Here is a 27764-nt window from a genome sequence, read left to right on the forward strand (position 1 = left end):
ATCTCCCCTTCTCATAGCTCCAGTGCAGACGGACCACCTCAGTCTGGCCTTTGTGGTTTCTGTCTATAAACCACTGAGGTTTTTTTTTTCATGGCTCCTTACTCCCCTCGGTATGTTTTGATGAAGGATTTTGTTAGAGCCTTTAGGAAATCAATCTCTCTTATATCCATTAGATCTCTGTTTTTCCATCATGTATTTGGCTCCATCAAGGACAGTGGTAGATTTTGTGAGTTATAATTTCTCTTGCGAAAACCTGTGCCCTGGTACAGATGTTTATCCTCTTGTCTTGCCAGTTTCACACCACCATCATTGGGTTTGCTGCTCCAGATAACCTGCCCTTGACAGCATTTATCCCAAAACTGCCTCTGTGATTGTTGCGTTGTATTTGCTTCAACACCTGACGGGCAAGAAATCAAACAAAGCAGGCTGGACACCAGCAAGGCTGAGCAAAGACCTGCTCCTCAAACTGAGGAGTGAGAAGGAAATGCACAGCCAGTGGAAGCAGGGACAGGTTACCTAGGAAGAGTACAGGGATACAATTTTGATGTTTAGGGATAGGGTCAGGAAGGCTAAGGCACAGATGGAAAAGGCCAACGAGAACCTGGTCTAGTGGAAAGTGTCCCTGCCCATAGCAGGGGGGTTGGAACAGGATGATCTTGAAGGTCCCCTCCAATCCAAGCCCTTCTGTGATTCTATAATTTTACTCCATGTTTTGGTATCAATTCTTCTAAGGATGCTCTTCCTTTACTTTCCCAACACTGGCTTTTCCTTTGCCTCTGTATCAATTATTGTGCAGATTCCATATGAAACACAATCACAATAAATCCCTTCCTGCCTTTCAGACCTTCCCATAGAGTTGTTGCCAAAAAAGAAAAAAATATATGCAAGATGTAAATAGCTTGACCTCTTATCCAGAAAAAGAGAAAAAGTTTACTTAAGGCACAATGTTCCACACTATTAATTTGATCTGAATTTTGATTTGCACCAAGAACTCATGCAGCGAGGTTATTCCCATACATGTGGGAATCCAACCGTGTATCCAATTGCTGCTCTGATTCACGTGAAATGGAAAACCCTGGAAAATTGATTTCTTAAATCCAAGCGGAGACTGCCGCATCTTGGGAGGCCTCTGCCAGGCAGCTGCGACACAGATCCCGCGTGTCCGCGTCACCCATGTCGCCAGACGGGTGAAACTTTATCCTCGCCGCTCGGCGGGAGCGGGACCCTCCTGTCTGCCCTCCGCCTCCTCTGCAGAGCCGTGACCCGCAGCGCTCCGCGCGGGGACTCCCGGAGCGGTGTCCGGGTGCGGCGCCCTGGGTGCGGCGTCCCCGGCGCCGTACACCCTTTGCAGCACCCCTAGCGCGGCAGCCCCGGCAGAACCTCCGGCAGTACCCCCGGGGCGGTACCCCCAGCAGGGCACCCCGGCGGCGGAGCCCCCGCCCCGCGCGTCACTCCCAGTCCCGGCGGCGGGCGGGCGGTGACGCCAGCGCGCCGGGCGGGGCGGGCGCGGCCCATTGTGGGCAGGGGCCGGGCGGGCTCCGCGCCGCGCAGCGCAGCGCCGCGCCGGCAGGTACGGCGGGCGGACCGCGGCCACCGAGCCCTCCGCCCCGGCAGGAACGGCGGGCGGACCGCGGCCACCGAGCCCTCCGCCCCGGCAGGAACGGCGGGCGGACCGCGGCCACCGAGCCCTCCGCCCCGGCAGGAACGGCGGCCGCGCTGCGGTGAGTCCTCCGAGCCCCTCGGCGCTCCTCCCCTTTCGCTTTGCGGGGCTTTTGGCGGAGTGTGTTGGTTGCCCTTCTCCCGTACTCCGCGGCCGTGGTGGGGAGGGGTGCGGGAGCGCCGGCAGCGGGGCGGGGGCCGGGGCTTCTCTGCCTTTTCCCCGCCGTGTGAGCAGGGAAAAGCGAGCCCGCGTCCCACCCCGCCCCGGGCGCTGCGTGGAGCTGTTGCCCCGGGGGCAGCGCCGGGACCCCGCGGCGCCCGCCCCGCTGCCGGCGCCCCGGAGCATGGCGTGTCCCCCGGCCCCGGCGTGTCCCGGGCGGTACCCAGCCCCGTGGGCGCCGGGCAGGGGGCGCCCACGCCGGGGCGTGGGATGCGGGATGCTGCTACTGCGCTGCCTTCTCCATGGCAACGCCTCCGGAGGCTGCTGCAGCCCCGGCGCCGGCTGGCACGGCGGCTCCCACCCCTGCGGCGACTCCCGCACCACCGATGTGACCCCCCTGATGGGGCTCCCGCGGCCTTTGGGGGCGTCTCAGCCTCCTGAGTGCCTCCCCATAGGCGCAGCAGTTTGGGGCTGCCCCATCGTCTGTATGGCCAAGCCTCTGGTGCTGGTGTCACACGTTTTGCTGCAGGCGTGCTCTGGTCCAGCTGATGCTTTGATGTGGGAGTAGGATTTTGGCATGTGCCGGTGCTGGGCTATGGCTACAAGCAGGTGTGTGGCTCAGGCACCAGGTGGGGAGGTCGGGTCTGTCACTGACTGCACCCGCCCAAAAATCCTGGGAGAGAGAAATCCGGTCAGGGGTCTACTTGGAGGAGGGACAATGCCCTTGCTGTGTGGAGCCGTGAGGGTTGGTACCCACTGCCGTTGATGTGTGATGGCTGTGGTGAGATCCTGGTCTTTTGCTTGGCATGAAACCTTCAGTGTGAGCAGTGGGGTTTCGTCCCTGGGGTCTGCAGTGCTCATGGCTTTCACACCACGTTGCCTCTTGCATTGGTGCTGGTATGGAACAATCTTCCTGCATCTTTGAGTGATCAAGGTTAATTTAAGGCAAAGATGGATGATAATGTGCCTCCTGACAAAAACCACGTGAACTGACAGGGCTGTGCTGCCAAACTGGGGGAGAGGGGCTCCCCGTGGAACATCACAGGGTGCAGCCAAATCCCATTTTCCAGGTGGTGGGGAGAGGGCAGCCCATGGCACAGGCTGCCCTGGTGGTTTTGATCGGGCCTGAGCACTGCAGATGCGCGGCATTGTACAGCCAGCCAGCTTCTCCCGGCAGCACGGAGAGGGAGAAGCCAGAGGTTTCCTTTTTTCCCCCTCTCTAGAGGTTGATTCTGATACTGCGTACAAAATCAGGTGCTGGTGTGTATTAATGCCTCAGTGGTGAACCGTGGTGCAGCCTTGTTATCCTCCCTTGCCAAAAACAATGTATTCCAAAGCTGCCCCTCTTTGAGTCCCATTAGGAGTAGATGGGTCCTGCAGCATCTGGAGCTTTTTCCACGAGCGCTGGAGTTTGTTTTGGCATGCATTTCCCCCAAAGCCCGCGGGTCAGACTTCCACCTTGCTGTTCCTCGATTAATGAGTGACTCGCCCTGCTCTCCCAATGCCATATGCTGAGACCTGCCCCTGCTCTGTCAGGAGCAGGAAGCAAAAGCCAAAGTCCACGATCTCTGGCCGCCCAACGCTGTGTGACGCCAGGACAGGAGGAAGCAGTGACGCTTCCTGGCTCTGGCCGGTGCTCAGCTGGTGTGTGGCTCTGCCTGTGCTGCCCTGACACGGCCCTGGGGTTTTTGGGTCCAGCCAGCCAGGCGTGCACCCTGCTCCATGTACTGGCCTCTGCCCCGGGGAGGCAAACAGGATGGGTGAGGTGTAAAATCAGCGCTGAATCCGCTCCCCTGGGCTTGAAACGGAGTCAAACCGGTCTTGACCTGAGCTGGCTCCATATCTGACCCTTTGTTTGTGGCAGGGGTGCAGGAGGGAGCAGGAAAGGGACAGCCATGGCAGGCTGGCTCCTCCAGTGAGGACAGGCAAGACCTGGGAACAGCCAGTCTAACTGGATCGTGTTTATCTCCCTTTGCTTCTGTGCTTTGTTTTGGTTCCTTCATCCTCTTTTTCCCGTGCTGTCATGTCACAGCTGAGGAACCCAAGGCAGTGGGGACATGGAGCTGTTGGGCCAGCTGGGCTATTCTGTTTGTCAGCCAGCCAGGAGCGTGGCTTCTCTCACTCCATCTTCCTGCTTTGAAGCTCCCATGCACTGACCATCCCTGCTGGATCCATCCCTAAAGGCCTTTGGCTGATGCACTCGGAGCAGCCCACCACATGCCCAGGTTGCAAACGTACCTGATGCCTTTATAACCTGAACTGGCTGCATGGAGATCCTGACAGATGCACCACTCAGAGCGGGTGGTCTTCTGCCCATCCTCCTCCTGCTCAGGCACCCAGTGAGCTGGTCCTACATGGCCACTTTTATCTCTGAAATATTAATAAATGAAGCCTGTCTATTTCTGTGAGCCTTTTTAAGAGGCTGGCGGGGCTGCCTTGAAGGCTTGCTCGGCACTGCAACTATTCAGAGCTTTTTTCCGCGTGTGCTCTAGCAGTCGATAAGCCAGGGCATCCAGCTGTCAGCTTTGGAGATTGCCAAAGCCTGCTCAACGACATTTCTGCAGGCTTTGCTCACAAATGAGGATTTTGTTGGACGCTTTGGTTTCTGACTTGATGCTGGTAATTAAATATCTTAACTTGGCTTCAGAAAGCTGCCACTGCTGTGGAGTGACTGGTGAGGCCATGTGAAGCAGGATGTGCTTGTTCTGCTGGAATTGAGTGTGACCTAACTATGATTCTTCAACCTGCAATTTATTTTCTTATAAAAATATAATTTTTTATATAAGAAAACCCTTTTAAAGGGGAAGAAATAGCTTATACTTTACTGCTGTTCTGTTAAGCTTGCATGGACCTGCTGGGACAGCTGTTTATTTGCAAGTCGTGGCAGCCGAATGCCATAAAATTCAAATCATGTCCGCATTGATTTTTCCCCCTCCCTCTTTCTTTTAAGATAATCATATATGTACTTTTCACTCATGCAACACAACAGATGTCAGTGCCATGCTGAAAAAAAGAGGAGCAGATCTGAGCAAAGGGCTGTAAATTTGGGCAGAAATACTGAATGTGTTGGTTAATTCAGATGCTAAGTCACATAGATTTACTAGCTCTATGTGCTTACCATAGTAGGGGATGAGAGAAACAGCTAGTTAAGGGTTGGAAAGTCATTAAATATTCCAGCAGAAGCTCTTCTGGGTATTGCATTAGTTCCCTCGCCCTTCATGACATATTCTTTGCGCAACCTTAAACTGGAGGAAGGGGGTTGGAACTCAATGGTCTTTAAGGTCTATTTCAACCCAAACCATTCTGTGAGTCTATGATTTCCAACTTTCTATTTAATACAAAAATTAGAGGCTCCTTAGCCCCTTGCCAGATACATCTTGTAATTTGCTGTTTGCCTTTGATTCTTCTTTCCTTTCTTCCTTAATTGGGAGAAAAGCTGTGCTGGTGCCTACTTACCCTCCTGCCCTATCAGGAGACCACTTGCTCTTGGTAGCTTCTGTCCTTGTGGCATGTCATAACGTTGTGGAATACACTGAGGAACCAGGAGTTCTGGGGTAGCACAGAAAATCTCAGCTCAGTGAGTCAAAGCTTTCAGATCTTTGTGGCCACTGAGGAGAAAACCAAAGGAGATGGAAATGAGAGAAGCGGCCTTGGCACACCATGAGGACGTGGTTAGTTGACTGAAGAGTTTCAGGATCTGAGCTGACAGCACTTTGCTTCGTGATTGGTGTGGCCTGAACACCAGCCACCTGAATTATAGCAAATTAACCAAATTAATGCCTGAAGTTGTCTGAACATCTGGCCTGTGTTTTCCTCATGGTGGGGTTGGAGGGTTCATTCCCAAGGGCATCCGACCCATCCCGTGCCCAGGTCTGGAGCAACCTCTGTGCCTTCATGTGAGTCTCTGATTGATTACCCCATCCTGTTCATGCTCCCTCCTGTGTTCAACCCCAGTCTTTTGGGGGCAGCTTATTGCAAATACATTAAAGGAGGAGGTTTGTGCTGCCTGGAGCACCTGGACGAGGAGGTTGCTCATGGTCCCTTCCTGAGTCAGCCAAACTGGATGGGGTGGCCCAGCCTAGAGACACTCACTGGTGAGTCAGTGTGACCGTGACTCAGAAAGTTTCTCGCTGTTCTGCTCCTCATGGCTGAGTTGCCTTGAGAAACTGTGTTCAAAACATTGCCTTCACCCACTGGGAGGGCGGTGTTGGACAGGTGTGTTCTTACCCACCAGCTCATCATGCCAGTTGCTGATGGGTGCTAATGTTGGTTGCTCTTCAAACCTCTTCTCTTCCTGCAGCACGTGTCACTTGGATTTTTATTTTTTGTATTTGGAGCTCACTTACAGACACGGAGGAAGCGCAGCAGCTCGTTGTGGTGCTGTTGGTGTGAGAGCTGATGCGTTGCTGGCTGGAGACATCCTCTCTTTCCTAACCCAGAGCTCCCCGGCAGGGCCTGGCGGATGATTGAAGGGTTATTTGCCGTGCCAGACAAGTGGCTTCATGTTTCCCTCCCGCATTCCTGGGGCTGAGCACAGTGCATAGCGATGTGCTTTCAGCTACGTGCTGCTTACCTGAATCATGTCTCCCCCGTGCACGCAGCTTGCGTGGAAATCGGGGCTCTCCCTGTCCAGGCTGCTCTGTCCCTGTGCCACCGAGTGCTTTCATGACAGGGCAATGAAATGAGGTGTGCAAGGGTGTGGTGGAGGCTCTCAGGAGTGTCCGGCTCTGTCTGCGGTGGTGAAGGCGGCTGTGCCTGCTCTTACCACACCTCCTGAAGGAATGGTTTTCGGAAGCTGAACCCAGTGACCCAGTTACCGACCTCTGGGTTTGGACTGTTGCCAGGAATTCTGCGCTGAGGCTCCTCATCCCCTTTTGTGCAAGGCCCTGGGTGGAAAGCAGTCATGCCAAAGCTCAAAACAGCTTGGCAACAGCCAGAGATCGGGAAGATGAAGAGAGGGGAAGGACCCAATTAATCCACCTGACCTGTGCCCATCCCTAGGAGAGCAGAGGAGAACACAGTGGGATCTCCTGGTGTTCCTGGCTCCCTGCTGCTCCTCTTTCACATGGGGCTTTCATCCTGTTTCCCGTGGAGATGGGCTGGGCTGCTGGCAGATCCTGCCCTGGGGCAGTATGGCAGGAGGAAGCAAATCAAAATTGTGCCATTCAGAGGCAGGCTCTGGGGGGTGGTGTGTGAAACACCAGCAGCTGGGCTCTGTACCAATATGCAAAACTGAGCTTGGCAGCTTTTGGGGAAGGCTCTGCAGGATGTTGGTTCCTCTGATGCTTTGCAGGAGTGAGGATCAGCTTGCATCCCCTTCTAGTGAGCAGAGCATCCTCAGAGGCTGTAGGGTCGAGCGTTTGAGGGCAGACTGTCACCGAGCAGGAAAGTCCTCACACTGGTTTTGGGCAGGAACACAACTGCCTGTACGCTGAGGTTGCAGGGCAGGGGAGCTGGGGCTGTGCCCTGCACCCGGGAGCCAGCTTTGCACCACTTGAGCTGGGAGGAGAGGACAGCACTTGTCATTAAAATAAAGAAAGAACTGGAGTGTAAAAATGGGGGACGCAGAGGGGCATTGTTCAGGGGTGGGATCTGCAGCCACTCAGGTCTGAGGTGTGAGAAGGAGAGTGCAGTGTGTTGCAGGGAGGTGTGGAAAGATGTTTTATGTTGCTCAGGTGGTTTTCTAGCAGCTTGGTGCCTGTTACAGGCAAACTCTGTTGGCAGGCTTTCCTCCCAGCTCCAGCAGGGAGGAAGAGGATTGAGGAACAGTCCAGAGACCATTTCCCTCACCCCAAACAAGCAAGATTGTTTGCTGTGGCATGGCCATGGGGTCAGTGCAGGGGAGTGTTTTCTGGCTCAGAAGGCTGTTGGACACAGAGTTCAGTCCGTGGTGGATCTGCCCTGCTGCTGCTCCTGAGTGTTTCTTTTGTCCAGACCTTCTGAGGCAGCTTTTTGGAGCTGCACACCCATCTGACTTTTACGTAGCCATGTAGTGTGTGGGGTATTTTTTCTGAGTTCCTGTTCTTTGCTTGGCCTCAGCATCAGCTTAATGAATGGTGCTTAGAGGAGCTGTGAACTCATGTCCCATCCTGGAGAGTGTGTCAGCTGTAGTCCGGTGCAGCTGTTTCCTTCAAGGATGCTTGTGTGGTTGGAAGTGACTGTAAACCTGTTTGTGTAAAGCTTTCCCTGCCGTGACTCCAGTCATCCTTCGTGTTCCTGTTGTTCCATGCTGCTGCTTCTCCTGGAAACCACAGCACCTTCTTGCCAGAGCTGAGGATGGGGGAGATGTGTCAGGGAAGGTGGATACCCTTGTCGTGCCTGGCTTCCACAGGAATTGCATGCAAAGGACGCATTGGCTGAGGTTTTCTTCCCTCTGCCCCTGAGGCACGAGGAGTGTCTTGGCTTGTGTGCCCAGCGCAGGGAAGAGAGGCTGCTCTGTGCCTTGATATCAGGGTAAGCCTTTAGGGTGCCTGGTGTTTTTCAGCTGTCCTGTCTGGCTTGGCACTATCTCCTTGCATATGCCATGCATGGCTTTCAGCTGCTGTGCCTCTGCAGAGGGACACTCTCCCAGCTTGCTCGTGGACAGCCTGGTGTTGGATCTCATCCTGCAGCACAGGAAAAAAACAGCCCCATGGTGTTGCCTCCTGGGGTTTTCTTCTTCCATCAAGTCCTGTGACAAGTGCAGGGCTCCTGCCCTGTGTCTCCTACTCCGTGTAGGAGACAGCAGGGTTAAGGCTGTGGGAGCTCCGGTGTTGTTTTGTGGTGTCGGGTGAGCGTGAGCAGGAGAAAAAGCTGAACTTGCAAATCTGTTCCTGGTAAGTCATGCCAAGGACTGTTTGAACAGTGCTAATCCCAGGTGTCTCTGGAGCAACCTTGTTTACAATGCCAGCGCTCCAAATGGGTGTTCTGACAGAAACTTTACGCAAGCCATTTGCTTACCAAAGCTCTCCGGGTCTGGGAGATTAGTTCTCACTGTGCCATCTCCTTGTTGCAGCATTTTGGGACCCTGCAAAGAGACTGGAGCCTTTTCGGGGATCACTTGGATCCATTTATGAGCTCCATCTATTTTTCCATGGGAAGTGCTGCTGGCAAATTGCATGTGAAGTAGCTGGTGGCTCTGGAGCCATGAGAAATCCCTGCGCATTTCACGGAGCAGAAGGATGTTGAGGAAGATTTTTGGAGCATGCTAATATTGTAATCCCTACAGTCAGTCTGCTTTTGGGGCTGGGGCTGGAATTGAGCCTTTATGCTCATGTTTTTTTTCTCCATTTACTTGTGTGTTAAATGCTGCTCTTCCACTTACTGGGTTCAGCAAAATTTGTCAGTTCTTAATTGATGCAGTGGTGGTCATAGTTCAAACTGCAGTGGTGTGTGAAAGGCTGTGATTTGGGTTACCTAGTCATGAAATTGTGCTGTTCTCTTAGCTGGCACACTGGGACTTACCTTACATCCAGGCTTTTCAAGCCACTCTATAGTGTGACAGTTTTCATCCTGAGAAAAAGAGAGTAAAGAGGCACTTTAGCTTGAAAATTCTCTGAATTGATTTCCAAAGGATTGCTTGTAGTTGCATCACAGGAAGCTTTGTTGGTTTTGCTCTGGGGATGAGGCTGAACTAGGTGAGAGACGTGTGAGACAGTGGTGATGATGTGTCTTGCAGCTGCAGCTCAGTTGCCTCATGTTCATGTTTTTATTTTACCTTTGCCTTGTGCTTTGGACTGTGTTTTTCATTTTGCTGAAAGTCTAATTGAGACTGTGTCTTTGGGGTCTGGCATCCCCAGTATGCCACGGGGTGTGGGATAATTAAGGAGGGACCCATCCCTGGGGATGGCAAGACCCGAGCTCCAGCTGTGGTAATGGGCTGTTAAGAGTGTGTTCTGAAATGTATGCCCTTACTCTGGGAAACTGACTCCAGGCAACACAGAGTGGGGCAAAAAGACCTGTGAAAAATGGGTGCTCATTTTTCCGGGGGGTGAAGAAAGCCAAGGAAAACAAATCCAACAGTCGCCTTGTCAGATATGTCACGGGAATGTCCTTATCCAGCCCCTGGGTTGGACTCAGTGCTGCTAATTACAGCTTTTCTCGCTGCTGAAAGGAAAAGTTTGAATCTGTTCACCCTGGGTTTCCCACAGCAGCATTTTGGAACAGCACCAACCCTGTATGTCCATGCCTGGAAGCTCTTGTCCAACGCCAGAGACTGGGCTGCTGTTTGCACCAAGCCTTGGATCTGTGAGCGCCCATTGTGGCTGAAGGTCTGGGGAAAACACCTCTCTGTCTCTCTGGAGTATCCTGAACTCGCCTGCTGCAAAAGGCCCTGCAAAGGTGCTCTGGAGCCCAAGGGATGTTGCTGTAAAGGTCCCAAGCACAGGACTGCTGTCCTTTCTGGCTCTGGCCTTGTTTTTGGCTCTGTCCTGCTAGAGGATCTGCAGCTCAGCTCTCCCTTGGGTGCAGAGCTTCCCGCCTAGCAGAACTGGCTAGGTTTCAGGAAAATAAACAGGCCTTCTCCTCTGGAGCTGGGAGTCCTGGGCTGCTGCACAAGGGGAGAAAGTTGTAACCAAACGGCCCTTTCATCACCTGCCTTTACCTGTGCTGCCACTGCAGCTGCTCTGGAGCTGGGCTGTGTCTCATTTATAACGTGCTGCATTCAGGGGACAGCTTCGTGTTCTTGTTTCTAAATTCTTGTGTAGTTCCAGGAGAGGAAACCGTCCCTAACCTTTCCATTTTGCACATGGCTGTGTTTCTGTTGGGAGTCCAGCATTAAGGAAGCCTGTAGGATGCTGCTGGTGGGGCTGTGGTGTTGTGAGCCCATGGTACACACCTGGGCAGAGCAGCAGGGCAGGCTCTTATCTGAGCTTGTGAGGTACTCAGTGCTTTCCCAGCACCAGCTCCAGGTCATGCAGTGCCCAATACAGATGGATGTTCGCAGCTTTCCACTGCTGGTCTAACCTCAAGCTTATTAAAAGCCCACAGGACTGTGTCTTCCCCTTCCTCCTTCTGCTTCCTTCCCCCTCCCTTGGCTTGTCAACACCAGGTTATGAATAAATCATCTAGGATGTGATCACACAGGAAATTCGCGAATTTAATTTTTTTTTTTTTTACAGCTAAGTTCGGAAGTGAATTCAGCTCTCCAGGGTTTCAGTCCTGTGCTTTTTAATCACGAGGTTCCCCATCCTTTCTACTCTGTCACTTGTGACATGACGTCTCCTTGGCCGTGTAAGCTTTTCCCCTGCTTCTGCCTGGCCACAGAAACAATAGCTGCTGGAAATGCTCTTCAAGAACGGCTGGGGATTGCCTGTGGAAAATGCAGATTTAATCTATGTTAGGTCTTTTTGTTGTTATTTTGTTTACAGCTTGGTTATCCTTTTCCTTCAGAGAAAAGCAAAACCCTTGTTCTTGCAACAGAACTCACCACTCCTGATGTGTTCCTCGCTGGAAGTAACAAGCTCAAAATCCTGCATTCCTTTGTGCATCTTTGCTTTATTTTCTTTTTCTTTGTGGGTGGGAGCTTAGGGAGTATAATGGGCAGATTAGCAACTGTATTTGTGGAGTAACCCATCTTTGTGCAGGTCTGGCTGGAAACCAATTAAGCTTGTCTTGATCTCTAAATGAGATTTTTGTCGAACGCCTCACCCAACAGCCTTCTGCATCCATTAATAGCAGGGTGGGATGGAAATAGCTGAACGAGTGAAGATGTGGTGTTGGATAAACAGAGAGGCGTTGGCTGCGGGGAGGTTCCCGGGATGCGTGCGAACTGCCGCCTCTTTGTGTCATTGTTTTGTAGCTCTACTTCTTGAAACCTGGGATTAGGAGTGTTTGACTCCCAGTGTGCAATCCCCCGCGGTAGCAGGAGTGGGGTTGGAGGGAAAAGCTGCTGATGAAGAGGGAACATGCCGTGGACTTCATTACTGTGCTGGCCCCCATTGCTGTGACATCCCTGGGGCAGAGCAAGGGTGTGTTTGGGAACTCCTTGTGACTCTCAGCTGCAGGTCCCCCAGAGTGCCTTGGCTGCTCGAATCACTCTGGTCTTATGTTGCTTTTTAGCCTGGAAAAACCCTGTTGCTTTCCAGGGGGACACAAGACCTGGCCAGGCTGGAGGGGTTTGCTGCTGCTGTGACGAAAACCAGTCTGGGAACGGTGCTTCAGTGCGGCGTTTTTGAAGAGAACCGATTAGGGAGAGATGCCTTTAATAAGCCGTGCCTTCGGGGGAACCCTTCTATCTCTGTCCCAGACACTTTCTGCATCAAGATAAGGTTGCAGAGCAGCTGGATCTGTGCTCTGCTTTGGGAGGTGTAGGAGGGGGAAGGGCACGAGGGTCTTTTCTAGGCTGCGAACATTCATTATGATCACTTTTATTTGTAAAGTAGCTACAGATAAGCCATACACAGGTGATACCTTCTTCCCTGCATGCCTGGCCTCGCTGTTATGGACAAATGATGGTGAGAGTGATCTCAGGAAAAGGAGGAAAGGAAAACATTGGGTGAACTTGCAGGGTGTAGCTGCTGCAGATGTGCTGTGACATGCAGGAGACCACCCTTTACTCCTTTTGGTCCTTTCCTAGGGGTGCACAAAGCAGCTTTTCCCTGCATGCCTAGAACTTTGCTCTCCATCTCCCCAGTCCCCTAAATTCCAAAAGCTCTTGCGTTGTTTGTGGAAGTGCTGCTTTTTTTCTTCTCCCAGTGTAAAAGTGCCCAGTAAGAGATGTGGGTCTAAAGACGTGGAATCCTTGCTGAAGCCCATGTATCACATCAAGGAGGTCACGTTGTCGACCTTGAGATCATGGCATGACCAAACCCCGTCACTTTCTGTGCTGGGGAGATTTGGGTCAGCTTGGGAATCCTGAATCCACAAAGACCTGGATGAAGCAAGTGCCTTCCAGGGTTCCACGACAACTGCAAAAGCCTCAGAAAAATCCAAAACTGGGATGGCTGGAAGATGGTTTTAGTGCTTGGGTGGGAGTTACGGTGAGAGGAGCTGGAACAACCTCCAGGACTGGTGCTGTTTTGCCTTTTTAGGATGCTCTTGACTGAAAAGCTGCTGAGTTTTGATGCCAGTGAGACAGAAAAATACCTGGTGGCAGGGTGTCCCCTTGACTTCATCCTGCTGTCATGGGGCTGAGGTGGTTTGGTGCAGTGATCTGATGAGGCATGGCAGCCGTGCCCTGTGGAGATACCATCTCCTGGGAGGAAAATGTAAAAATAACCACGTCTTTGGCTGTGTCTTGAAGTTGTGTGAGACTGCAGTAAAGGAGGTGGGGGATGAAATGATATCCATGGAAATTAGGCAGGAGGAATGAGCCTTTTCCTGGGAGGCAGATCTGAAGGAAAGGTCCTGAAGTCTGTGAGGGAAATGTCTTCCCTTTCCTGTACTGTGCTGGGGTGCAGGAGACACACTGATGCTGGGCTCTAGGGTGGTTTCAGAGGGTCCCCCTTGTTCCCTGCCATCCTCTTCCTCACTGTGGGCTGGAGAAAGTGCAGCTCCATATGGGTTCCCGTGCCTCATTCCATGCTGTGGCTCCAGGGTCTAGACAGGTGACACAAACCCTTGTGAAATTCTGTGTCCTGCCCAAGGCTTTGGAAACCTGTTGGACCCATTCTTCCACCTCCTTGCTTTTCAGAGCTTTTATGGAGCAGGTCTGTTCCTCATGGGGACCACTGAAGTGTGGAGCTAGGAATAAACCCGTGGGAGCTGCGATGGATGGCAGACGGGCACTCCTGGCATAAGCAGGCTCAGCTAATTTAATCTGCAGTGGACACAATCTCCTTTGTCTCCCATTTGAGCTAAATATACCCTTTGGGTTGTGGTTATGGAGGCTAACTCCCTTTTTGATTATGGAAAACACACTGACACAGGATGCAGCTGGCTGCCTCTGGATAGAGCCAGGAGAAGAGCAGGATTGGGGTATCCCATGGCTGAGACTCTCTCCTGTGTCTGGACCAGGGCCAGACTGTGGGATGCTTGATGGTCATCTCTGTGGAGGGCTCCAGCTCCAGAGTTTTGTGTGACGCAGGTTTTGGAAGCACAAGGAATTCCAGCATAGCCATAAGCTTTCCATTGTCTGACAGGTTTTAAAGTTTAGTGGCTCAGCTGCACCTAACTGGGCATGCTGGTGGCTTCAGGACAGAGAAAAGGTCCCTCTTCATCTTTGCATCATTCACATAAGCAGCAGTTCTGTATTTCTGGATGCAAAGGAAAATAAGAAAGCTGTTGGTCAGCTTGAGCAGCAGTTGGAAGAAGTTTTTTTTTTCTTTTTCTTGGAAGGCAAAAGGGGACTTAAAGGCCAGTGGTGAAATTGAATGTGTTAGTCCAAAGGTGCCACTTGGGTGTGTGTGTGCTTGGGATTAGGTGCAAAACACACAAGCTGTGTGTTGGGGGATGCCTGTTTGCACCCTGTTCTGTCTGTGTAGGTGCTCTGCCAGAGCTGCTGGGTGGGTCTTTGGTTGCTTTATCTCATGAGGTTTGTCCTGTGTGACAGCATCTCAGACTCTTCTGTGTTTGGGTCCATGAAAGACCAGAAAGTCACAACAGGTAAAATGTTCTGCTGCATCTTCCCTGTCATGCTGGCTTCAAAGCCAGTAGTCACTTAATTTTTTTCAGCTCTCACTGTTGCCGGCTTCAGAGGAGCCAGGAAAGCAGTTCATCGGGAGAGCTTTAGTGAAATGTGGCTTCAGGGTCTCTAATACTGGCAACTTGTGAGTTAAATACCCAGTGTCAGCCATGCAAGTGCCTTGTGCAGGTATTTGTTGGAGGCTGGCAAAGCCGTATTCCCCCATTTGCTGCCCTGATGTGTAACCAGCTTATCTCTGAGCAGCTGGATTTAACGATTTAACCCTCTTATCCACCTCTGTGCCAGCCCTTCACACTCTCCTGCTCCTCTGTCCCAGCGTTCCAGGAAAAGCCTGGATGACTTCCATGAGAAATGGGGTTTTGCCCTCCCTGGGATGATTACTTCTGTTATTTAAAAAGAAACAAAACAAAAAAAAATACACCAGCAAACACCTGGATTAGAATAATTAAGCTGATTGAAGTGTTTAAATGTTTAAGTTTAATTAAATATATATGTATATATATGTCTCACTATGGTTCCTAAAATAATGAGCCACTGACCTGTTTTATCCCTGACTTGGTTTACAAAGGGGAGGTAAATTATCATGGGAGCATAGAATGTCCTGAGCTGGAAGGGACCCTTAAGGCTCACTGAGTCCAACTCCAGCCCTGGACAGGACATCCCAAGAATCACACCATGTGCCTGAGAGTGTTATCCAAATGTTCCTTGAACTCTGTCAGTTTTGGTGCTGTGCCTACTGCCCTGGGAGCCTGTTCAGTGTCCAACCACCCTCGGGAGGGAAGAATCTTTCCTTAATATTCAGCCTTAACCCCCCTCACACAACTTCAGACCATTCCCTCAGGTTCTGTCACTGGCCACTACAGAGAAGAGATTGGTGCCTGCACCAAATTATAGATAAAAGTTGGGGAAATCAGCTTCACCCTTGAAAGATCAGCTCCTTGTCCCCTGTGGCAATGCCTGAGTTTGTTAGCTCAGGGAAGCCGAGAATTGCTCTCCAGGGGCAAGGCAGTTTGTCCTTCCTTTCCTGGTGTCTCTGGAGCAGAGCAGCCCTCCACCGTGGGGCCAGTTTTGAGCTCAGAAAGGTGAGATCTCACCTCCCCGCCCTTGCACTGTCCCTAAGCCAGGAGGATGCAGGAGCTGTGCCCTGGGGCTGGGAGGAGGCAAGAGACCACATCACACCGGAGACTGGGAAAGCCATGAGCATTTCATTCTGCAAAGCCAGTGCAGTGGGAATGGCACCCCCTCCGTGGTGGGTGAAGTGAATAGATGTGAAGAGACACGTTTATTTATCACAACACTGATCAGTGCCCAGGGACAGGGGTGTGTTTGGGGCAAGGGGCGAGGCAGCGTGGCAGGGCGGATCGTCGGGGACCACAAACACAGCTGTGTGTTCCTGTGTGCCCTGGTAACTTGCACTCCTTGCTGCTGGGAGTCCCTGCCTCAGACTGCTGCCAGAGATGCTGTACTCGTTATTAAGTAATTGTAGTTTGAATGTTTCCAGCGGGGGAGTTGACAGGAGAGGAGGAGGCATTCCTAGAAACCCTTGGTGGGTGCCGTCCTGGAGTCTGAGCGTCTTGGCTGGTCGTGTTCTAAAGTGGGCCTGGGGTTGGTGCTGATTTTCAAAGCTAGGAGGTAATATGAAGACAAGGCAGTGATTTGGAGCTGTGGAATAGCATTTTGAGCTGTGATTAGCAAAAGAGGCAGTTTGGTCGCAGGGCTGCTGCTGGAGCCATGGTGGAAGGGCAGTGCCTGACCCTGGTTTGGCCGATGAGTGTGCAGGGGAGTGCTGCACGGGCATAAAAGCTGGGGAAATGTTTTGTGCTGAAGAGTGGGAATGCTCCTCTTGCCTTTTCATCAAGAAGCTATAAAATGGCATCCAGCAGCTCTTCAGCCCGTGCCTGGAAGCCAAAGCCAGGTTCATGTGATCCTGAACAAGACACGGGGACATCTGGATGTTTATTTATATTTGAGCTGCATTTGGCCACTGGAACAAACACTTGCAGAAGGTGGCGTTAGCCTTGGCTCAGCATCCTGCATGCAGACCACAGGTAGCCCTGAAGGGAGTCTCAGCTTGATGAAAGCACATTCAGCCATCAGTAGCAGATAAGATCAACAAGCTGGGGTGTTAGGGAGCCCCATACTCCAGGAGAAATCACTTGCAGAGTAAACACGTCTAATGTAGCTACACAGGGTTGGGAGAGGATAGTGTAGAAGAGATCCTAAAGGATCTGTGCCACATCTCACCAGGGAGACAGTCCACAGTGAGGAGACCTGGAGGCATGGCTGGGGCAGTGTTTGGGAAGCTGTTGGGGGCAGAGCCTCTGTGTCCCCTCCCACCTGGTGGCTGCAGCCTTGTGTGAGCCAGCAGGCAGGTGTGGATGGAGTTTCTGCAGCTGTTATACATACGTCAAGCAGTGTTTTCCCCTATTTGCTTCCAAAAATCATCCCTTGGCTCTGCCTGCTGTGGGGCAGAGAGGTGGGGACCAGGTGAGATGTGACACAGATCTGCCTCTGTGTTGCCCTCTGCTTGCCCCTTGAAACCTTGTAAGAAATATCTGCTCTGAAAAAGTGATTTCTGCTGGAATGTGGGACTGAAACAACTGCAGTGCAACATCTCACTGCCGAGGAGAGTCCTCGTTTTGTCTTGTCCCGTTGGTCTGAGTGAAGTAATTTATAAGGACGTTTTCCATGAATCAATAAATCCATGCTTTGCTGCTGTGCCTGGGAGGTTTAATTTGCTCTAGATACTGCACGGTGTATCTCTGTCCTGAATTGCACTGCAAAAGTTCTGCTCTTTAGGAGAGGATGAGGATACAGATGGATCCTCTGGGAACATGCTGCCAGCATCTGATAGTGCCTGATCCGTGTTAATTGTGCACCTCCTGGTGTGGCTAAAGAGTTCAGGCAGGGTGTAAGAGCAATAGTTTCCCTGTTTGTGGAATTTGAGGAGATAGTCTGTTCTGCCCAGCATTTCCTGATGTTACAGATCTTGGGAAAATTGAAGAAAAAAAAAAAAAAAAAAAAAAAAGGGAGGGGTGGGATCATTGCCCTTTGAAGGAGACCACAGTGAGGAGATCTGGGTTACAGGTAGGTTTTCCTTCCACATCTCTGAGTGATGCTTCCTCTCACGATGAATTGAAAAATTCCTATTGCTCTGCACCGCCTCCCCTTTCCAAAAGCTGCTTTTACGAGCCCCTTGGAAGCGATGCACATGTGTTACAGATCCTACCACTGGATCTGCCTGGAAAAAGAGGATTCAGAAACACAACTCTGCTACACATAGAGAAGTCAAAGGTAACCCCAAAGCCCTCATCCTGAGCCTGTTTCCCTTGCTTTGTCTGAGTGCTGTGGTCTGGTGAGGCTGGAACTGTGGTCATGGATCGATGAGGGGACCTTGCTTTCTGCACTGGGGGTTTGGGGTTGTTCCTCACTGGATCTTGTGCACAGTGGGTGTTTTGAAGGCCTCTAAACTGGTGGGGCATGGACTGGGTCAGCTATCCCCTGAGCACCTCTTCATCCTGTTCCACTTGCCTGGCTGAGACCCCAGGGACCCCACCCCTTCTCCTCCAGAGCAGCTCCAAGATCATTTTATATCTCTTGGAGGTCAGAACTCAAGCTGGAGAACCCAGAAATGTTCCCAGAGCCAAAACACGCTGTGTGCCTGGTCTCTGCTTCTCATTTCCTTCGTTGCTGTGAGAGCAGTGGGGCTGCACATGGGGTTTCAGCAGGGTGTCCCCTCTTTTGTTCCTGTATATTGGAAAAGTCTGTGCATGTGTTTATATTTAAAAACAGTATGTATATATTTCAACATGGCCCCTTTTGAGCTGTGCCCGTTGGGACTGGTCTGGTTGGACGAAGGAGGGATGTAGCTCACAGCTGCCTACCTGTTGCACTGGCAGCTGTGTGATGGTCCTGCCATTCTTGCGCTTGGAAATAACAGGTGTTGGCAGGGAGTGATCCCAAACTTTCTCAGACCCCTTTGAAGTGAGCAGGCTTTGGAATAAGCCTGGCAGCACCAGTGGAGAGGTTCTGTTGCTGTTATTTGTATCACAGCCCGGGCAGGCCTTTCCATGTGTGCCCATCCTGCATTTTCCATGTCCTCTTTCCCACATGCTTGCTGGTGTGCTGGAATGAAACAGATACAACTTCTGGTGGCAGAGCTGGATGTTGGGCTTGTTGCCCATCCTCTGGGACAGCAAACACAAGGTCAAGCAATGGCTGTGCCAACAGCAAAGTGGAGCAGCCATATAAAGTTGTAATTTTAAATAATTGCCATAATGGTTTCTCCTCCTTTTCTTCCACCCCTTCCCCATGTTCTTCCCCATCACTGTCTTTCCCCACCCACAACCTGGGGGCTGCCTGGATCTCTTCAGGATTTATGTGAGAAGGGAAATGTTATGTACGTAATTAAACCGTCGTACTGCTGGATGGAAATGGGATTTGGTGCTTACCGCTGTGACTCTTTCTCATGCATGAGGGTGAACTGATTGATTACTGAGGTTTGAGATTAAATATTCCCCTGAGCTCCACTGGCATTTAGTGTGGTGGGGGAAGGGGTGGAGGGGATTTATGGTTTTCCTCCAAGGCAAGGAGAGTACGGGAATGTCTGCTGAGCACATCCCCTTGTCCTAGTCTGCAACATTGCCTGTAACAAGCTCCTGGCACTGGCGTCTTGGGCACCAGTGAAGCAGGTGCCTTATTCCATATCCACGATGGTAGATGAGCCGCTGGTGGGCTTTGCAAGTCCCTCTCACTGCTGCATTGAGCATCCCGTTGCGTCCTGCCCAGACCCAGTGAACTCGGCTGCATCCATCATTCCTGGTGCAGATCCCTCCCAGCCTGGCAGCAGGGTAGACCTGCTGTCCCCGCCTTTCTCCTTAGGAGTGCGCCTTACTTGTTTATTTTCCTTAATTGTTTTTAATCCGAGAACCCCTCTGTGTTTGGTTTCGATGGGAAGGGAGGAAAAACCCTCCTCGAGTGCGTGGTGGGTTGGAGACGCCGCCTTCGCCCGCTTCCCTTGAAGTCTAATTTTAGCTGAGGGCGACGGGATCCCTCCAGGGTATGGCAGAGATTTCCTATCAGCTGCCTAGACCTTAAGGAACAACACACACAAACAAAAACAGCACAGAAGCACTTAAAGGTTTATTTGAGTGAATTCTTTTTTTTAAAAAAAAGGGTGTGACTTATTTTTTCTTTTACGAGCAGCCCCTGCGCAGCACGCTGGCTTTGTTCTGCTGCAGTCGGGTATTTCAGGTCTTCCAAGATTTAATCAGAATAATTAGTTACTGTCTGTTTGTACCTTCTGTTTCTGTTGCAGGGTTACCAAAGGGCGTATTTATCTTCCAGAGGGCTGCCTAAGTGTCGCTCAATCATTAAAGCATCCCATTTCCTCCCAAGTTCTCTGTCATGAGGCTTACGTAAGTAAACAAATAAATAAATAAAGGGAAGCAGGGAGGGTGGGGATGGTGCTGGTGGATCCTGCTTGGGGTGGCGGGGAGGAGGTCGTACGGATTTTTTCCTGATTGTCACGGGTTTAATTGTGAGTTGCCTGTGGTTCTCAGCCCATCATGTGGTGATCAGAGGACTGAATGTTTGGATTGGCGCTGAAGGACCCAGGCAGTTTAATGAGGCTGCTCTCAGCCAAGCCTTCACCCCGCGAAACTGGCAAGGGCTGTGTTGCTCCCTGTCATTTCAGGAGCAGGGGGGAAGAAAAAAGGCCTTAGAGGAATGAAAAGCTTTTCCTTTCACTCGTACAGTTACAGCTTTGACTCCTTAACCCGGTGGTATCCCTAAAAAAAAATATAAAAATATATTATATATTATAATAATCACAAAATATAAAAATAAAAATCACAGCTCTGTCTGGAAATAAGTTACCGTTGTAAGTTTGGCAGGATTGGGAATTAGCCGTTTCTCAGCCTGGATCTGCATGTTTGGTTTGGGAAGGGGGGACTGTTAATGCACACATTTCCCATCTCTAACACAGGAGATGAGAAAGACACAGGAGGTCACTGCAGAGGAGGGTGGGATGGCTGGGAAACCTCGCAGGGAGAGCAGTGAGGTGCTGAACCCAGCCCTGGTTCGTGCCTGGAGCCTGAGTGAATTGTGTGGTGTTTTCCCTTCAGTGTTTGTCACCAAGAGCAGATGAGTGGTCCTGTTCTGATGGCAGTGTGGGGCTGGACAATTTGGTTTTTTCCCCTCAGTTTCTCTCTCTTCCTGAGCTGTTGTGGTAGGTTCTGAGGTGCTGGCTTGTCAGCTGCATTTTGCCTGCCTCATTTACTATGTCCAATGTGCATGCCTTGGGAGTGAGAGTTTGGAGTGTATGCTGCTTCCCTGATGGGTTTAGATACTTTAAATCCATAAGCAACCTTTGCTGTCAGTTTTCTGCTTTACCGTGTGAGAGGGAGCATAAATTTTTGAGGTTGGTAGCTTTGTGTTAGCCCTTCTTGGGGACAGAGATGTGCAGCTGGGCTTTGTTCTCCTTCCCTGGGAGAAGCTCATGAAAGGGAAGAGGCCTGGAGGGGACAAGTGGGACCAAAGGGATCTGCAGGGCTTGGGTGGCTTCAGGGAAAATTGCTTGTGTGAAGGTTTTGGTTGAATCTTCCTGTGTTTGTTGGGAAGAGTAAAGATAAGCCACAGTGATGGGGCATGTGTTGGACTCTACTGTGGCAAAGCTGAAGCTGGGCATGATCCCCACATCCTGCTCCAGCTCTGGATTAACAGTTTGGAGAGATGCTGGCAAATCCTCTGTCCCCTCTGGGACCGATGTGGTGCCTGTCACAGCCAGCATCGTGTTTGTTCTTTCTGCTCTGGTGTGTGTGGAGGTGGGAAAAGTCCTGTGTGATAGAAATACTCTTAAGAAAGCCTGTCAGCCTGATTTTTTCCTTGATGTTTGCCCAGCTGGAAAGCTGGTGGCAGTTCAGACAACATCTCCCGAAGCACTGGCAATGTGTGATGTGCAGCACAGGCATTGCTCCTGCCCAGCATGGTCCCTCCAGCCACTGTTAGGGCTGCTGGAGAGGGTTGCAGGTCTCTAATCTCCATTTTACTGGTGTGTGCCTGCCTGTTTCACTCAGCCTTTCACAGACCTGCTTGGTTTGGGCACAGGGAGATGTGGAGAGGAGGAGCAGAGCTGCTGAGAGTGGAGGAGAGTGAAAGCACGGGAGGGGAAGGGAGATGACAGAGTGGTGGAGAGGATGCTGGGAAGGAAAGGAGATGATGTGGCTCATTTGTCTGGTGCTTTAGAAGTTGCTTTGTTAAATTAAGTGCTCACTAGGGAGCCTCATTTGGCTTTTAAATAGCTTTGGAGCATGTGAATGCTCTGCGTTGCTCTCTTCTTTCTGCAGGGTGAACCACCTCCTGTCCTCATCTCTCTTTGAAGAATATCCCCGTTAAAAGTCGACCTTAGGATGTGGGAGGGGAAGCTTGGTGGTCACCTGCTTTCAGAAAGCCCTTCAAAGTTCTCTCCAAGCTCCTCATCATTCCAGACCATCCACCCTTTGTTTTTTTCCAGTCTGGACTGGAAACTTTGGTGATTGGGACTGACCACAGGTTCCCTCTCCCGCAGAGGCCACAACATGCCAGGAGCTCTGGTGTTCATCACACAGCGCCAGCTGGTCTGGGCTGAGCTGGCTGGTCTTCCACCACCTCTCCTTGAGCATCCCACTTAAGGCAGAGGATGATGCCCCTTTGGCTTTCCTGTTCTTTTGCAGGGCTGTGCATTTCTTCTTTCCTTTCAGCCAACTGAAAAACTGCTCTAAGAGACTGGAGTATGATTTTGAGCACCTTATTTCCCTGGTTGTCACTCGGTGTAGAGCTGGATGTTATTTGTGCACTCGATCATCCTGCTACCTGGTAAAGGAAAATCATAGTGCTTAGTTTCATTTATTTTTCTGTAGCATATGGAAGCATCTCAAGCTGTTTGCTTTTCCTTGTCTCCAGAGTAACACAGTCAGTGACAGAGGGTGCCAAAGGCAGGCACAAATCCTGAGGATGGGGGTGCAAACAATATTTGGTCTCCAAAAAAATCTATCTCAGTCAAGGATGGGGAGTATTCCCCACACCATAGCCACCTTGGGGGATTCAGCTGTGTCCCTGCATGCAAGGAGATTGTGGCCACCAGGTGCCACTGAAATGTCCCCAGACATGGGGCTCCTTCCCTGCTCTGGTCCTCCACCATGTGCCCACCAGCCCCTTCCAGACGTGGTGGGGGAAGGTTTGGGAGGATCACACCCCGTTTTCCTCATAAAACTCCAAACAAGAGGCTTGGCCTGGTTTAGATTTTAAAAATAACTTGCACATTTGGAAGCTAAAGTTTCAGAAGGGCTCTGAATGGGTAATGGCTTTGATCGTGACAGTCCGAGATCAAGGGAGGGCTTTTTAGGTTTGCTGCATCAGCTGGAAAATATATTGTAGTGTCTAGACTTTATCATCCTCAAGAAAGGCTCTTTTTTTTCTCTACTCTACAAAAGGTCTAATCCAAAGCCCATGTACAGTTGATAGGAGGGGCTTTGATTGTGTCCACGTTGAAAGAGGTGGAGATGAGTTTGCATTTGGAAGGACTCAGACCTTTGGAGGCGCCGCTGTTTCCACTGAAGTTGTGTCAGCACTGGGATGAGGAGGCTGAGGATGGGGACCAGCTGTGTGCCAGTACCCTCTCCCCAGAGTGGTCAGTTCCTGCAGCTGAGCACTGCTGAGACCTCAGTGCTCATCCTTTGGCTGCTGTCCTTGTGGTCAGCTGCTCAGACCAGAATCTGCTACAACTGTCTCGGCTTTCTCTGTGTAATAACCATAAATATCCACGTTTGATGGTGGTGTGGACAGATCTTCAGCATTTTTAGCTTGAGTGTAGGAAATGTATGGTTTTCTCTCCTTGCCATTCCGTAAGTGGGTTTTAACCTTTTTTAAAAAAATATTTTACTGAATTCTTTTACTTTTTTTTTTTTTTTTTTTTTTTGTAATTCCAAAAGAGAGGCAGGGAAGAATCTTCCAAGTTGCTTGGAATAAACTCAAAAGCCTGTAGATAAGGTGAGGACATCTGGCCCACATGCATTTCTAGAATCATTAAAGTTGGAAGAGTCCTCCAAGGTCATTGAGTCCAATCTTCTGATGAAACACCACGTGGTCAACCAAACCATAGCACTGGGTACCACACACAGTTGTTTCTTGAACACCTCCAGGGATGTTGACAACACCACCCCCCCTGGGCATTCTGTCCCAATGCTTAACAACCTTTTCAGTGAAGAAATTCTTCCTGATGTCCAACCTGAACCTCTCCTGACATAGCTTGAGGCCATGTCCTTTTGTCTTGTTCCTTGTTCCCTGGGAGCAGAGCCTGAGCCCCCTGCACCTGGCTGCACCCTCTTCTCAGGGAGCTGTGCAGAGCCAGAAGGTTCCCCCTGAGCCTCCTTCTCTCCAGGCTGAGCCCCCGCAGCTGCTCCTCATCAAACTTGTTCTCCAGAGCCTTTTCCAGCTTCCTTCCCTTCTCTGGACACCTTAATGTCCTTCTTGTCGTGAGAGGCCCAGAATTGGACACAGCACTTGAGATGTGGCCTCACCAGTGCCCAGCACAGAGGGACTGACCCTTCCTGAAAGCCTAGGTAGCAGTCAAGCTCCTCTGTCACTTTGGAATATGCCATGTGGAGGAAGCAGAGGTGGTTTTTCTTTGACACACTGTGTTTTCTGTGCAGGGTTCTCGGGTGTGTTTTGGCAGGTGTGTCATTGGCAAAGTCACCACCAGCCATCTCCTTGGTGTCTCTGCTGCAACACACCATTGATGCCATGCTCAGTGCCTGAGGCTTTGGAGGGATTGCAGCCTAGTTGTGAAAGCTTCATCTGGAAGCTTTGAGAAACATTTGGAAATGTTTTGGAAAACATTTGGATCGAGGATGCCGTAGCTCTGCTCTCGGTTGTTTAACCTTGCTTTGTCCTTGAGTGAGAAAACTGCTGTTGGGTTTCTGTTTTTTTTTTTTTTTTTTTTCTTTTCATCAATTATTCTTTTTGACAAACTTATTTCCAGGGATAAATCAGAGCAAATGCCAGTGTGAAAATAGTTTGTGGTGTAAAAAGGTACTAAAATTGTGCTGGAAGGGATCTTGAGAGGTAATCTTGTCCTGAAGGGTAGTTAAATACACTCATTGGTCTGGAAAGTGATCGTCTTTGCTGGGAGTTGTTTTGCCATAAATGATCTCAGGAGCAGAGGCAAAAGTCTACCAAATAATACTGTCAGTATGTGTGCACGAGCCTTCCTCAGTTTATTTAAGTCATTTGCTGAATAAGTGATGAAAATTAATGCTGGGTTTATTCCCAGAGCTATTCAAAGTATTATTCCAGAGTAACCTTTTCTACCTTGGCATTTGCCAATATACTGAAAGCTTTATGGATGAATTGCAGTTACTCACAATGTGTATTTCACGTGGAGTCATCCCCACTTTGCCCCATTTCTGAGACAACCAATCCTCAGAAGTCCCACTGGGGTGAAGTTGGGCTTTTCTTTGTTCCTTGTGAATTAGTTGTGACTTTTCAGTTTTCCAGGTGGTCACCAGCCCTGTGGAAATCCACAGCAGCCTCTTCCCTTGACATCTGCAGGTTTAGATAAAGTTGTGAGATCTTGGGCAAGGATCAGTAGAAATCCTCATCTGCTTTGAGACTGAGCCAGATGATGCCTTTCAGTTAATTTCTCCTGCATCTTCCTCTGTCCCAGCTTTGTCCCTTGAATGATGAATCAAAAAAAAAAAAACCATACCCAAGAGCCCTGCTTTAATGTCCCCACCTTTTAAAGGTGCTGCAGAGCTCTATGAGGTTTTTTACCTTGCTCACAGCTCCTCACTTCAGTGATGGAAGGTTCTGAAAGAGGTTCACCTGGAGCCAGCTGGACGCCGGCTTGCTCTCCAGCCAGCTTTGCGCTGGTGTTGGAATCCACACAGCCCAGATGATGACTGGTTTTCCCTCATCTGGTCCTTTTCCCAACCAGTTTACAGTAGGTGATAGGGGAATTCATCCATCCTTGGCTCTGGGGAAGGCTTGGCGAGCCCCCCTCAGCCCATCTGCACGTTTAAAGTGAGGATTGACTGGCATCAGCGTTATTGTTTTGCCAAACGCATGCGGGGATATCACAGCTTAGATTTGTTACAGATGGGTTTCTGGATATAGACTGAGGCATTCTGCCAGCCAATTTTATATCTGTGTAAAAGTGATTGGCATCCCTATAAATAAAGCTGCTGGGGGATTATAAATCTAAATATACTTATTCATTAAATTATTTTTACATTTCCACTGGGCTGTCATCCTGGCTTATCATAAGCAAACCATGCTCTCTGCCTGTGTGTTATTCACAGCTCCAGCAACGCAGCTTCTGAGGCTTGGAAATATTTTTTCACTTGTGTGTGAGCTATCCATGAGTGTCTTTGCCATGGATCTCTTCACTAGGACTTCCTCACAGCCATCACTGGGAATGACCCTGTCCTGGAGACTGCTGTAGAGGTGGCAGTGGCTGTAAATACAGGAATGTCAGTTGTTCTTTTTGTGAGCATGACTTTGCTGGAGTATTTAATACCTGTGACCTGGTAAATACTATTTGCATGGCTCCTTTGGTGCTAGGCTGGGCTCCTCCATAAACTTCTCCATCTGTGTCCTCAGGCAGGGAATCTTGCTAAGTTTCTTCCTTCTGTGCCGCAGGCTGGGCTGCATGGGAACAGGGGTCTTTCCACCTGGTTTAACCATCCCTTCTGGTTGCTTTGGCTACAGGAGCAAGGGAAAAAGTCCCCCAGACCAGTTCCAGGTGCAGCTGTGAGCTGGGGAGGTGCTGGAGGGAGAGCCTGGGCAGGCACCAGCACAGCCGAGCAGTGATGCAGGCACTGGTAAATCTGGCTTGATCCTTGAAAATGCTGATGAGAACACTCAGAGCTGCAGCCTCCAGTTTCTCTGTTTTTTTTTTTTTTTGTTTGTTTGTTTGTTTTTTTTCCTTTCCTTCTCCTTTCAAAGCGTTTGATTATTAATTCAGGAAATGATGAAGCATAGAGAAACATTTGCCTGAGTGGCAGAATATCAGCTGCCTCACTCTCCTCAGCAATAATGTGCATTGTTGAAAGTTAACCCATGATTTCAGTTTAATTTCCTAATGAAGGGGAGCTTTAAAGTCGGTCTGTCCATGTGCTCCTCCTCCCATCAATGACAATTCACTTAGTCCATTGCCTGGTTTTGTCCTTTCTTTCAGATTGGTTTTTCCTCTCGAATCTGTGGAGCTGCTGCAATTTTTGTCAAAACAGCCATCAAGTTAGGAGGATGTTGCGGAGGCTTTTTATTAAGGGATGCAATGAAACCTCAGCCTGTACTAGACACCAGGGAATACACATAAATGTTATGAACATCCAAGCCATAAAGAGTGCTTTAGCTGGATTTGCCATGTTATGAGAGAGCAGGGAGCCCATGCTGCAGGTCTCTGCAGACATGTAGGTGTTGCCAGGGGGATGTTCACCTCAGTGAATTCTCTGATGTCTAATAAATGTAAGTTCATCCTGCAGCCTCACTCTAAAAATGGCTTATGTTGCTGAGATTCACAGAAGGAAATCTTTCCATTCCTGTTGCATTTCCTAGTGCTGCTCACCCCACCAAATGTAGTTTTGGCTGCATAACAGGGTCAGCAGTGTCTTGTAGAGTCTTCAGAAACTGGTAGCAACATTTGGATGTCTTGACTTTTTGCTGGAGCTGATTGCCAGTCCATGTGGGTGCTGTGGAGGCAGGGGAGCCCATGCTGCTGGAATTCACCATCCTGAAGATGGGAGCTGGACAGTGCTCTTGGAAACCTCACCATGCTGTATTGCAGGAAAGCACAGTCTGGCAGGTGAGCAGCAGATGGAGAGGAGAATCCCGAGTGGGGGGTCCTGTGTCCCTGCCTCTGGGTTATTTCTGGTGCCCAGTGGCTGAGCTGCAGCTGCCTGGTGGAGGTTAGAGGTTGTGGGTTGTATCCTGGAGGCACCAGGGTTGGTTTGAGCAGAACAGATTTTACAAATTCAGAAGTTAAAGGAAGCATTTTGGCTGGTGCTGATTGGGACAGAGGTTACCTTGGCCAGAGCTGTGTAGCTGGTGCCAGCAGACGGGGAGGTGGTTGTCTCTGGGAATGGCCTTCCCATGGTCCCCATGTCCTGCTGCAGACCCTAATGCAGTGATGTACCCTCTTCCTCCCTAAACCAGCAGCAGCTCCTGGCTGGCACATGCTCTCCAGGCTCTGGAGGTGCTGCTGTGGGTGCTCAGAGCATCTGTAAGATAGTCTGGAGGTGATTGTGTGACCAGCTGGGCTTGGAGCTGCTGGTGGATGGGTCCTACGTGGGTGTGAGATCATTTCATCACCTTGTCTCAGGGGGAAGGGACAGACCCTGAAAGACC

The 27764-nt window shown here is 50.5% G+C and overlaps 1 protein-coding gene across 1 annotated transcript in view; it reads left to right on the plus strand.

Annotated features, from left to right (window-relative positions):
- Positions 1 to 1546: 1546 nt before the first annotated feature.
- DAAM1 (dishevelled associated activator of morphogenesis 1) overlaps positions 1547 to 27764 on the plus strand; it is a 91572-nt gene continuing 65354 nt past the window's right edge. The window contains exons 1-2 of the mRNA XM_066321600.1: positions 1547 to 1721; positions 19699 to 19798. The gene's annotated coding sequence lies outside the window, so the exon portion shown is untranslated. The remainder of the gene's footprint in view (positions 1722 to 19698; positions 19799 to 27764) is intronic.

Source organism: Sylvia atricapilla, chromosome 6 (genome assembly GCF_009819655.1).
Source record: "Sylvia atricapilla isolate bSylAtr1 chromosome 6, bSylAtr1.pri, whole genome shotgun sequence".
Lineage (NCBI taxonomy): Eukaryota > Metazoa > Chordata > Aves > Passeriformes > Sylviidae > Sylvia > Sylvia atricapilla.